Source organism: Coregonus lavaretus (genome assembly GCF_964263955.1).
Source record: "Coregonus lavaretus genome assembly, chromosome: 35".
Taxonomy (NCBI): domain Eukaryota; kingdom Metazoa; phylum Chordata; class Actinopteri; order Salmoniformes; family Salmonidae; genus Coregonus; species Coregonus lavaretus.
In genome coordinates this window covers 6,227,976-6,240,480 of record NC_140022.1, presented here as the reverse complement: position 1 = coordinate 6,240,480, position 12,505 = coordinate 6,227,976, and the positions used below count along the sequence as shown (strand labels likewise).

Here is a 12,505-nt window from a genome sequence, read left to right as displayed (position 1 = left end):
CAGCGGTTGGGACCAAAAATCTCAAATTTGGACTCCAGACCAAAGGACACATGTCCACCGGTCTAATGTCCATTGCTCGTGTTTCTTGGCCCAAGCAGGTCTCTTCTTCTAATTGGTGTCCTTTAGTAGTGGTTTCTTTGGACTGATTCACACAGTCCCCTCTGAACAGTTGATGTTGAGATGTGTCTGTGACTTGAACTCTTTGAAGCACTTATTTGGGCTGCAATTTCTGAGGCTGGTAACTCTAATGAACTTATCCTCTGCAGCTTGTGACAACACAACTGATTGGCTCAAACATATTAAGAAGGAAATACATTCCAGAAATTAACTTTTAAGAAGGCACACCTGTTCATTGAAATGCATTCCAGGTGACTACCTCATGAAGCTGGTTGAGAGAATGCCAAGAGTGTGCAAAGCTGTCATCAAGGCAAAGGGTGGCTATTTGATGAACCTCAAATATAAAATGTATTTTGATTTGTTTAACACATTTTTGATTACTACATGATTCCATATGTGTTATTTCATAGTTTTGATGTCTTCACTATTATTCTACAATGTAAAAAATAGTACAAATAAAGAACAACCCTTGAATGAGTAGGTGTGTTTTGACTGGTAGTGTATATTTTTTTGTTCTTCTGATTGTTCAGCACCCCAACTTCCCGTGGCTATGCTCTCTGGTTAAGTATTTTGAATTATTTTATTAAGGCAGGAGTAATTTAATAACTTTGGCAAAACATCCATTTACTTCAGGGGAAGCCAGCAGCAGAACAGTGCACTGTGCAATCGCCAACTTTCCTTTCCAGTTCGCAAGAGGCTGAAACCAGAGATCTGTATATAACGACGAGACAATATGCTCATGTCTCCCCCAACAGTGTTGCAGTGTTTCTCTTGTCCTGATGTGTGTTTTGTCCTATTTGTAAGGCAGCAGCTACTCTTCCTGGGGTCCTGCAACATTAAGGCAGTTATATACAATTTAAAATATTACATGACATTATATTTCATAACACTTTACCCAATACATTTAGTGTGTTCCCTCAGGCCACTACTCCACTATCACATATTTACAATACAACATCCATGTGTACGTGAGTGTCTATATGTACAGTTGAAGTCGGAAGTTTACATACACCTTAGCCAAATACATTTAAACTCAGTTTTTCACAATTCCTGACATTTAATCCTAGTACAAATTCCCTGTCTTAGGTCAGTTAGGATCACCACTTTATTTTAAGAATGTGAAATGTCAGAATAATAAAAGTAGAGAGAATGATTTATTTCAGCTTTTATTTCTTTAATCACATTCCCAGTGGGTCAGAAGTTTACATACACTCAATTAGTATTTGGTAGCATTTCCTTTAAATTGTTTAACTTGGGTGAAACATTTGTAGCCTTCCACAAGCTTCCCACAATAAGTTGGGTGAATTTTGGCCCATTCCTCCTGACAGAGCTGGTGTAACTGAGTCAGGTTTGTAGGCCTCTTTGCTCGCACACGCTTTTTCAGTTCTGCCCACACATTTTCTATCGGATTGAGGTCAGGGCTTTGTGATGGCCACTCCAATACCTTGACTTTGTTGTCCTTAAGCCACAACTGTGGAAGTATGCTTGGGGTCATTGTCCATTTGGAAGACCCATTTGCGACCAAACTTTAACTTCCTGACTGATGTCTTGAGATGTTGCTTCAATATATCCACATAACTTTCCTTCCTCATGATGCCATCTATTTTGTGAAGTGCACCAGTTCCTCCTGCAGCAAAGCACCCCCACAGCATGCCACTCCCGAGTGGCGCAGTGGTCTAAGGCACTGCATAGCAGTGCTAGCTGTGCCACTAGAGATCCTGGTTCGAATCCAGGCTCTGTCGTAGCCGGCCGCGACTGGGAGACCCATGGGGCGGCGCACAATTGGCCTAGCGTCGTCCAGGGTAGGGGAGGGAATGGCAGGCAGGGATGTAGCTCAGTTGGTAGAGCATGGCATTTGCAATGCCAGGGTTGTGGGTTCGATTCCCATGGGGGGCCAGTATGAAAAAATATATATATATATAAAAAATAAATAATGTATGCACTCACTAACTGTAAATTGCTCTGGATAAGAGTGTCTGCTAAATGACTAAAATTTAAATGATGCTGCCACCTCCGTGCTTCACGGTTGGGATGGTGTTCTTTGGCTTGCAAGCTCCCTCACCTTTTCCTCCAAACATAACGATGGTCATTATGGCCAAACAGTTCTATTTTTGTTTCATCAGACCAGAGGACATTTCTCCAAAAGTATGATCTTTGTCCCCATGTGCAGTTGCAAACCGTAGTCTGGCTTTTCTATGGCGGTTTTGGAGCAGTGGCTTCTTCCTTGCTGAGCGGCCTTTCAGGTTATGTTGATATAGGACTCGTTTTACTGTGGATATAGATACTTTTGTACCTGTTTCCTCCAGCATCTTCACAAGGTCCTTTGCTGTTCTTCTGGGATTGATTTGCACTTTTCGCACCAAAGTACGTTAATCTCTAGGAGACAGAACGCATCTCCTTCCTGAGTGGTATGACGGCTGCGTGGTCCCATGGTGTTTATACTTGATGAATGTGGTACCTTCAGGCGTTTGGAAATTGCTCCCAAGGATGAACCAGACTTGTGGAGGTCTACAATTTTTTTTCTGAGGTCTTGGCTGATTTCTTTTGATTTTCCCATGATGTCAAGCAAAGAGGCACTGAGTTTGAAGGTAGGCCTTGAAATACATCCACAGGTACACCTCCAAATGACTCAAATGATGTCAATTAGCCTATCAGAAGCTTCTAAAGCCATGACATCATTTTCTGGAATTTTCCAAGCTGTTTAAAGGCACAGTCAACTTAGTGTATGTAAACTTCTGTCCACTGGAATTGTGATACAGTGAATTATAAGTGAAATATTCTGTCTGTAAACAATTGTTGAAAAAATAATTACTTGTGTCATGCACAAAGCAGATGTCCTAACCGACTTGCCAAAACTATAGTTTGTTAACAAGAAATTTGTGGAGTGGTTGAAAAACGAGTTTTAATGACTACAACCTAAGTGTATGTAAACTTCCGACTTCAACTGTATGTGTGTATGTCACGTTCGTTCATAGACAGGTCAGACCAAGGCGCAGCGTGATATGCATACATGTTTATTTAAACTTAATAAACACTCAACAAAACAAGAAACGAAACGAAACGTGAAGTCCAAGGTAGACACAAACAACATACCTCATACGGAACAAGATCCCACAACCCACTAGTGCCAATAGGCTGCTTAAGTATGGTCCCCAATCAGAGACAATGAGCGGCAGCTGCCTCTGATTGGGAACCACACAGGCCAACATGGATCTAGTATGTCTAGATCTAAACATAGAAAATACAACATAGAAAATCACACCCTGACTCAACAAATAAGAGTCCCCAGAGTCAGGGCGTGACAGTGTATGTGCCTGTGTGTGTCTCTTCACAGTACCCTCTGTTCTACAAGGTGTACAGTCATGGTCAAACGTTTTGAGAATGACACAAGTATTGGTCTTCACAAAGTTCGCTGCTTCAGTGTTATGATATATTTTTGTCAGATGTTACTATGGTATACTGAAGTATAATTACAAGCATTCCATAAGTGCCAAAGGCTTTTATTGACAATTACATTAAGTTTATGCAAAGAGTCAATATTTGCAATGTTGACCCTTCTTTTTCAAGACCTCTGCAATCTGACCTGGCATGCTGTCAATTAACTTCTGGGCCACATCCTGACTGATGGCAGCCCATTCTTGCATAATCAATGCTTGGAGTTTGTCAGAATTTGTGGGTTTTTGTTTGTCCACCCGCCTCTTGAGGATCGACCACAAGTTCTCAATGGGATTAAGGTCTGGGGAGTTTCCTGGCCATGGACCCAAAATGTTGATGTTTTGTTCCCTGAACCACTTAGTTATCACTTTTGCCTTATGGCAAGGTGCTCCATCATGCTGGAAAAGGCATTGATCGTCACCAAACTGTTCTTGGATGGTTGGGACAAGTAGCTCTCGGAGGACGTGTTGGTACCATTCTTTATTCATGGTTGTGTTCTTAGGCTATATTGTGAGTGAGCCCACTCCCTTGGCTGAGAAGCCCACTCCCTTGCTTTACTGTTGGCATGACAAAGGACTGATGGTAGCGCTCACCTTGTCTTCTCCGGACAAGGTGTTTTCCGGATGCCCCAAACAATCGGAAAGGGGATTCATCAGAGAAAATGACTTTACCCCAGTCCTCAGCAGTCCAATCCCTGTACCTTTTGCACAATATCAGTCTGTCCCTGATGTTTTTCCTGGAGAGAAGTGGCTTCCTTGCTGCCCTTCTTGACACCAGGCCATCCTCCAAAAGTCTTCGCCTCACTGTGCGTGCAGATGCACTCACACCTGCCTGCTGCCATTCCTGAGCAAGCTCTGCACTGGTGGTGCCCCGATCCCGCAGCTGAATCAACTTTAGGAGACGGTCCTGGCGCTTGCTGGACTGTCTTGGGCGCCCTGATGCCTTCTTCACAACAATTGAACCTGTCTCCTTTAAGTTCTTGATGATCCGATAAATGGTTGATTTAGGTGCAATCTTACTAGCAGCAATATCCTTGCCTGTGAAGCCCTTTTTGTGCAAAGCAATGATGACGGCACGTGTTTCCTTGCAGGTAACCATGGTTAACAGAGGAAGAACAATGATTTCAAGCACCACCCTCCTTTGAAAGCTTCCAGTCTGTTATTCTAACTCAATCAGCATGACAGAGTGATCTCCAGCCTTGTCCTCGTCAACACTCTCACCTATGTTAACGAGAGAATCACTGCCATGATGGCAGCTGGTCCTTTTGTGGCAGGGCTGAAATGCAGTGGATATGTTTTTTGGGGATTAAGTTCATTTTCATGGCAAAGAGGGACTTTGCAATTAATTGCAATTCATCTAATCACTCTTCATGACATTCTGGAGTATATGCAAATTGCCATCATCAAAACTGAGGCAGCAGACTTTGTGAAAAATTGTATTTGTGTCATTCTCAAAACTTTTGACCACGACTGTATTTTTACCTGTTTTTTAAATCTGATTCTACTGCTTGCATCAGTTACCTGATGTGGAATATAGTTCCATGTAGTCATGGCTCTATGTAGTACTGTGCGCCTCCCATAGTCTGTTCTGGACTTGGGGACTGTGAAGAGACCTCTGGTGGCATGTCTTGTGGGGTATGCATGGGTGTCTGAGCTGTGTGCCAGTATTGCTATATTTTAATTTTTAATCCCAGCCCCCGTCCCGCAGGAGGCCTTTTGCCTTTTGGTAGGCCGTTGTTGTAAATAAGAATTTGTTCTTAATTGACTTGCCTAGTTAAATAAAGGTTAAATAAAATAAATAAATAAATAACAATGGGAGTCCTTGTCCCAAAGGCAGGAAGGCAGGCTACAAGCTTAGGTCTGCTTAATATGAAAACGCATTGGGTGTATTCTGGACAGATTTTGGCGAGAGTGAGCCCTCTCACTTCGCCTCTTCCTCACTGCCGAAACTATCACTGGAGAAAGCATCCGAAGGAGCCAAACAGCGCCCGTCTGTCTTGCTAAATGTAGCACGTATCTAATCCTGTCTGTCCAGAAATAGTGTGACATGCCATGCTCTTTTTGTCCAGACAGCATCAGATACATGGTCTACACATACTGAGACAGAGGGGCGCTGTTTCACTCGATCGGATGCTTAATCTGAGATTGATGCGTCTTTCTGTCGGCGCGTGTCTCTGTCAAATAAATTATCTATATTTTATTTGGACAGGCAAGGAGTTACGGTAGGGCGATCCAGACCTCTTAAGGCCTGCCCATAACGCCGGTCCTGATAGGTTATCCACTAGTAATGTAAATTGAAAGTAAACTGACAATCTAGACATGGCTACTGTATGAAGGTGGTGGTGGTGGAGGTCAATTAAATAAATTGCTTTTTAATTCAGGTCTTTAATTGAAATTATGTTCTTGAATTTTTATCTTGTGATAGTAAATAATGTATCCCTACAATGAGTATGCCTATATAAGGCAAAGTGAAGTGGACATGATTATGATTGGTCTGATTTAGACCTCTAGTTCCCTTTTTTTTTTACGTTGTGGTTTGTCTGTTCAGCAGTAAAGAGCTCTCAAACAGATAGCTGCTACACAAGCAGGTCACCAACCCACTCAACAACACACATTTGAGAAGATGTTGAGAGTTCTGGGACATCTGTTGTGTAAGACGATTGTTTTTTACTACATGTACTTAATAACTTAAGAAAAAAATCAAATGTGTAAAGACCTGTTTTGTTTCTAGGTCTCTTTATATGCTGTTGGGGAGCTGGTGGCTTGACAGAGACACTGGTGGAACTTGGACAGAATGCAACCATAAACTGTTCTCTTAACATAGAAAGTGTACACTGGTACATACAGCACCAACCACAGCCTCCACTGGCCATACTCCGCTCTTTCACTAGTAGTATTCCTGCTGCTTTTTATTACAATAATCATTTTAAACAGACATATTCTTTACTAACAGGAAATAGATTGTTAATACAGAATGTAACGGTAGATGAGAATGGAGTGTACTACTGTGCAATGAAAGAAAACAATGGTCTCCTATTCAGCAACGGCACCAGACTCATGACCACTGGTAAGTGTAGATTAAATTCAAGGATGAATATCTTTAAGATATGTATGGTCTACAGATGAGCTACCTTTTGGTTATCTTCCCAATAATGTAAAACACTATTTTTCAGCTTTAGATGTGGTTAAGAATGTCTCAGGACATTTTACATCGGCTGTGTAGTAAATCTGTTTTGTTTTCCCCAGAGGTTTATGCTGACTATCTAAACCAGACCTCCAACTGCAGGTCATCATGGGAGAACTGTCTTCTGTCCATTTACAGTGTTCTGAATGTTATTCTGATCGTTCTGATCCTGGGTGAGTAAATGGAAATACTAGATAATATCAAAATGTAAACATTTTAAATAATTTAACACTTTAATGTTGTTTGCTGAGTAGCCAATGTTGCTTGTGTAATGTTGATATTGACATATCATATGTTGTTGGTTCATATTTCAGTACATATCGTGACCTTGGCATGTCAGAACATAAACTGTCTTTCAAAACTAAGACCACCTCAAGATGCAGACCAGAGGTAAGAGACTTTTTGTAAAGCACCTGAACAGTTGCAGAATTCTCCCGGACCAATTGATGAAACTTAACAGAATCAAATACTGAAAAGCGTACAACATATCATGACATAACTTTGACTGTAGGTATGTATGTTTTTTTTCTCCAGAAATCAGTGACACAGCTCACACACCACCAAGAACAGGATTAAATCCTGAACTTGTATCAATCATTACTATTGCAGTATACTGCATGCTTCCACAAGCGTAAGATAACAACTCCTGCAATAGGTCTATTCTTAGAATCACTTACTGTAGAATGATGCAAGTCATGTGACAATGGCAGAGTGAACATATGACTAAAATACTCTAGTGAATATGCCTGTATCCTATCACCCCTTTTAACTGCTAGTCAATAATTAATAAATACATGTGTTTCTTCATTTCCCCCTACTTTGACATTTATTTGTACTTTACTCAAATGCATGCATGATGTAGGCCTAGTGCAGGGTTTCTCAAACTCGGTCCTCGGGACCCCAAAGGGTGCACGTTTTGTTTTTTGCCCTAGCATTACACCGCTGATTCAAATAATCGACTAATCATCAAGCTTTGATCATTTGAATCAGCTATGTAGTATTAGGGCAAAAACCAAAACGTGCACCTCTTGGGGTCCTGAGGACTGAGTTTGGCAAACGCTGGCCTAGTGTGTTATTGTATACATGAATGGTCAATCCATTAGTGTAACTATCTTCTAGTAAAATGTCATGATTACAGTATTCAGCTGCTGAACTTCCTTTTTGTTCTAAAGCTGTGACTTCTGTGGAAATTGCCAATGAAATTGCGGTAAGGTTCACAGGAACAAAATAAATGTATGACTCATGGCCCACTCAGTTGAAGGTAAAGTAGAGCAGTAGGTATGACTCATGGCCCACTCCGTTAAAGTTAAAGTAGAGCAGTAGGTATGACACATGGCCCACTCAGTTGAAGGTAAAGTAGAGTAGTAGGTATGATTCATGGCCCACTCAGTTGAAGGTAAAGTAGAGTAGTAGGTATGACTCATGGCCCACTCAGTTGAAAGTAAAGTAGAGCAGTAGGTATGACTCATGGCCCACTCAGTTGAAGGTAAAGTAGAAGAGTAGGTATGACTCATGGCCCACTCAGTTGAAAGTAAAGTAGAGCAATAGGTATGACTCATGGCCCACTCAGTTGAAAGTAAAGTAGAGCAATAGGTATGACTCATGGCCCACTCAGTTGAAGATAAAGTAGAACGGTAGGTATGACTCATGGCCCACTCAGTTGAAGGTAAAGTAGAACAGTAGCTATGACTCATGGCCCACTCATTTGAAAGTAAAGTAGAGCAGTAGGTATGACTCATGGCCCACTCCGTTGAAGTTAAAGTAGAGCAGTAGGTATGACACATGGCCCACTCAGTTGAAGTTAAAGTAGAACAGTAGCTATGACTCATGGTCTACTCAGATGAAGGTAAAGTAGAACAGTAGGTATGACTCATGGCCCACTCAGTTGAAGGTAAAGTAGAACAATAGGTATGACTCATGGCCCACTCAGTTGAAGTTAAAGTAGAACAGTAGGTATGACTCATGGCCCACTCAGTTGAAAGTAAAGTAGAGCAGTAGGTATGACTCATGGCCCACTCAGTTGAAGGTAAAGTAGAGCAGTAGGTATGACTCATGGCCCACTCAGTTGAAAGTAAAGTAGAGCAGTAGGTATGACTCATGGCCCACTCAGTTGAAGGTAAAGTAGAACAGTAGGTATGACTCATGGCCCACTCAGTTGAAGGTAGAGTAGAGTAGTAGGTATGACTCATGGCCCACTCAGTTGAAGGTAAAGTAGAGTAGTAGGTATGACTCATGGCCCACTCAGTTGAAGGTAAAGTAGAGTAGTAGGTATGACTCATGGCCCACTCAGTTGAAAGTAAAGTAGAGCAGCAGTTGTGAGAAAGATCTTGCACAGTGGAAAGTTGCACATCACACCACCACCACATAAATAGCACATGTAAATGGTCACATGCTATGGTTTTACAACAGTATTTGTTCCGGTGATGCTTGTGAAAGAATTTATATGGCAAGCGTTTGTTTGTTGCAATACACTTTCATAATAAATGGTTTCCTAACAACATTATCTTAAACCCAAAGAAACACAGGCATACTGTGTACAGTTGAAGTCGGAAGTTTACATACACCTTAGCCAAATACATTTAAACTCCGTTTTTCACAATTCCTGACATTTAATCCTAGTACAAATTCCCTGTCTTAGGTCAGTTAGGATCACCACTTTATTTTAAGAATGTGAAATGTCAGAATAATAGTAGAGAGAATGATTTATTTCAGCTTTTATTTCTTTCATTACATTCCCAGTGGGTCAGAAGTTTACATACACTCAATTAGTATTTGGTAGCATTGCCTTTAAATTGTTTAACTTGGGTCAAATGTTTTGGGTAGCCTTCCACAAGCTTCCCACAATAAGTTGGGTGAATTTTGGTTCATTCCTCCTGACAGAGCTGGTGTAACCGAGTCAGGTTTGTAGGCCTCCTTGCTCGCACACGCTTTTTCAGTTCTACCCACACATTTTCTATAGGATTGAGGCCAGGGCTTTGTGATGGCCACTCCAATACCTTGACTTTGTTGTCCTTAAGCCATTTTGCCACAACTTTGGAAGTATGCTTGGGGTCATTGTCCATTTGGAAGACCCATTTGCGACCAAGCTTTAACTTCCTGACTGATGTCTTGAGATGTTGCTTCAATATATCCACATAATTTTCCTTCCTCATGATGCCAACTATTTTGTGAAGTGCACCAGTCCCTCCTGCAGCAAAGCACCCCAACAGCATGATGCTGCCACCTCAGTGCTTCACGGTTGGGATGGTGTTCTTCGGCTTGCAATCCCCCCATTTTTCTTCCAAACATAACAATGGTCATTATGGCCAAACAGTTCTATTTTTGTTTCATCAGACCAGAGGACATTTCTCCAAAAAGTACAATCTTTGTCCCCATGTGCAGTTGCAAACCGTAGTCTGGCTTTTTTATGGCGGTTTTGGAGCAGTGGCTTCTTCCTTGCTGAGCGGCCTTTCAGGTTATGTCGATATAGAACTAGTTTTACTGTGGATATAGATACTTTTGTACCTGTTTCCTCCAGCATCTTCACAAGGTCCTTTGCTGTTGTTCTGGGATTGATTTGCACTTTTTGCACCAAAGTACGTTCATCTCTAGGAGACAGAACGCGTCTCCTTCCTGAGCGGTATGATGGCTGTGTGGTCCCATGGTGTTTATACTTGCGTACTATTGTTTTTACAGATGAATGTGGTACCTTCAGGCGTTTGGAAATCGCTCCCAAGGATGAACCAGACTTATGGAGGTCTACAATTTTTTTTCTGAGGTCTTGTCTGATTTCTTTTGATTTTCCCATGATGTCAAGCAAATAGGCACTGAGTTTGAAGGTAGGCCTTGAAATACATCCACAGGTACACCTCCACTTGACTCAAATGATGTCAAATAGCCTATCAGAAGCTTCTAAATCCATGACATCATTTTCTGGAATTTTCCAAGCTGTTTAAAGGCACAGTCAACTTAGTGTATGTAAACTTCTGACCCACTGGAATTGTGATACAGTGAATCTTAAGTGAAATATTCTGTCTGTAAACAATTGTTGGAAAGATTACTTGTGTCATGCACAAAGTAAATGTCCTAACCGACTTGCCAAAACTATAGTTTGTTAACAAGAAATGTGTGGAGTGGTTGAAAAACTAGTTTTAATGACTCCAAACTAAGTGTATGTAAACTTCCGACTTCAACTGTAGATATGAACACTATTAGATGTGTAGAGTAAATCATGCATAACAATTTAGCCATAGCTTTTGGACCATTAATGCAATATTCACCAGGGTTGGGGTCAATTCCATTTCAATCCCAGTCAATTCAGGAAGTGCACTGAAATTCCAATTCTCTTCAATGCTTTTCAATGAGGAACATTTGGAATTGGAATTTGGTTTACTTTCTGAATTGCCTGGACTTAAAATGGAATTGACCCTCCCCTGATATTCACATTCACAAAACTCCTCAAATGGTCCATCCTTGATGATACTTCAGTTACCCAGTGTTATGGCAGGGTAAAGTGACACAATGCCTGATGCTATGGGGTCTACATAGTCTTGAAAACCGACCCTAGGCAACACAGTGACTATGGTCTGGTTTCAACGATGGACTCTTTTGGCATAGAGGAACTACGTAGTTCCTTCCTCTATGCCAAAAGAGTCCTTCATTGAAACCAGAACCTAGTCACTGTGTTGCCTAGGGACAGGTTTCGAGACTAGTGTCTACATATCAGGGAAATGGCTCTATCTACAGGGACTCTACTGGGCTTCTTCCAAATACCCCTGTGACATCATCCTCTCAGTCACTGTCTTGGGTCTTTGGGGGTTCTCCCCTTCCACTGCTCCCAAGGGGCCTTATTCATAAAGCATCTCAGAGCAGGAGTGCTGATCTAGGATCAGGTCCTTCCTGTCCATGTGATCTTGTTCATTATCATCCAAAAGTTCAAACTGATCATAGATCAGCACCCCTACTCTAAGACACTTTATGAATAAGGGGCCAGTTAGGCCACTTGTTTCAAGTTTTATTAGCCTTGTGTACGGGATACACATGGTATACACTGTCCAACGAAATGCTTACTTGCAGGTTCCTTCTTGACAACGCAACAACAAAATAAATAATAAAAGATAAGAATACGAACATAAAGTAAATGGCTCAGTAGAATAGAAAACACCATCGGTATAATACAGGAGGCACAATTTATAGTCCAATATTATCAGGTGTTTTGGGGAAGGGGGATTGGGGGCAAGTGTTTATACAATGTTGTTGTCACGGTGTAATAACAGTGCTGCTCCACGGGTAAAAGACTAAGGCGTCGCCTTCTTTTCTTTGTGTGTCAAATCTTCATTGACACAACTGTCCAGTCGGTGGCAGTAATGCACCATCACAGTCGGCTTTTACCATTATGGGCTCGCTTGAACCTGGTGGTGGGTTGCAACCGGTTTTCCATTGCAAGGCGTTCATCTGTCTCGAAGTGCCAAACCGTGTTACCACTACCTTGCACTTGATGTTGATCCAGTGTCATCTCAGTGTTTTAGGGAGCACCAGCTGATAAAAGGGGAATATTCCATTTTGATAGCCATCACACATGTAGGCCTACATGTAACCAGGGCTAAATAAACGGATAGCCTACAGGTCATTGTTCATTCATTAGGAGTTGATTGGAAAGAATCAACATGCGTCTGACACAAACCATTAGGATAATGACGCACGAAACTTAATGCGTAGGCCATTACAAATGCACTGACAAATACAATACACAGCCTCGCCTTATTATGTAAAAGTGACACTCCACTACCCC

At 41.6% G+C, this 12,505-nt stretch overlaps 1 long non-coding RNA gene across 1 annotated transcript; it reads left to right on the top strand.

Moving 5' to 3' along the window:
- Positions 1-6,129: 6,129 nt before the first annotated feature.
- On the top strand, positions 6,130-7,552 carry LOC311109613. The gene is made up of 5 exons (XR_014610614.1): positions 6,130-6,202; positions 6,283-6,618; positions 6,798-6,908; positions 7,050-7,125; positions 7,270-7,552. It is a non-coding gene; the product is annotated as an uncharacterized lncRNA (long non-coding RNA).
- Positions 7,553-12,505: the final 4,953 nt, after the last annotated feature.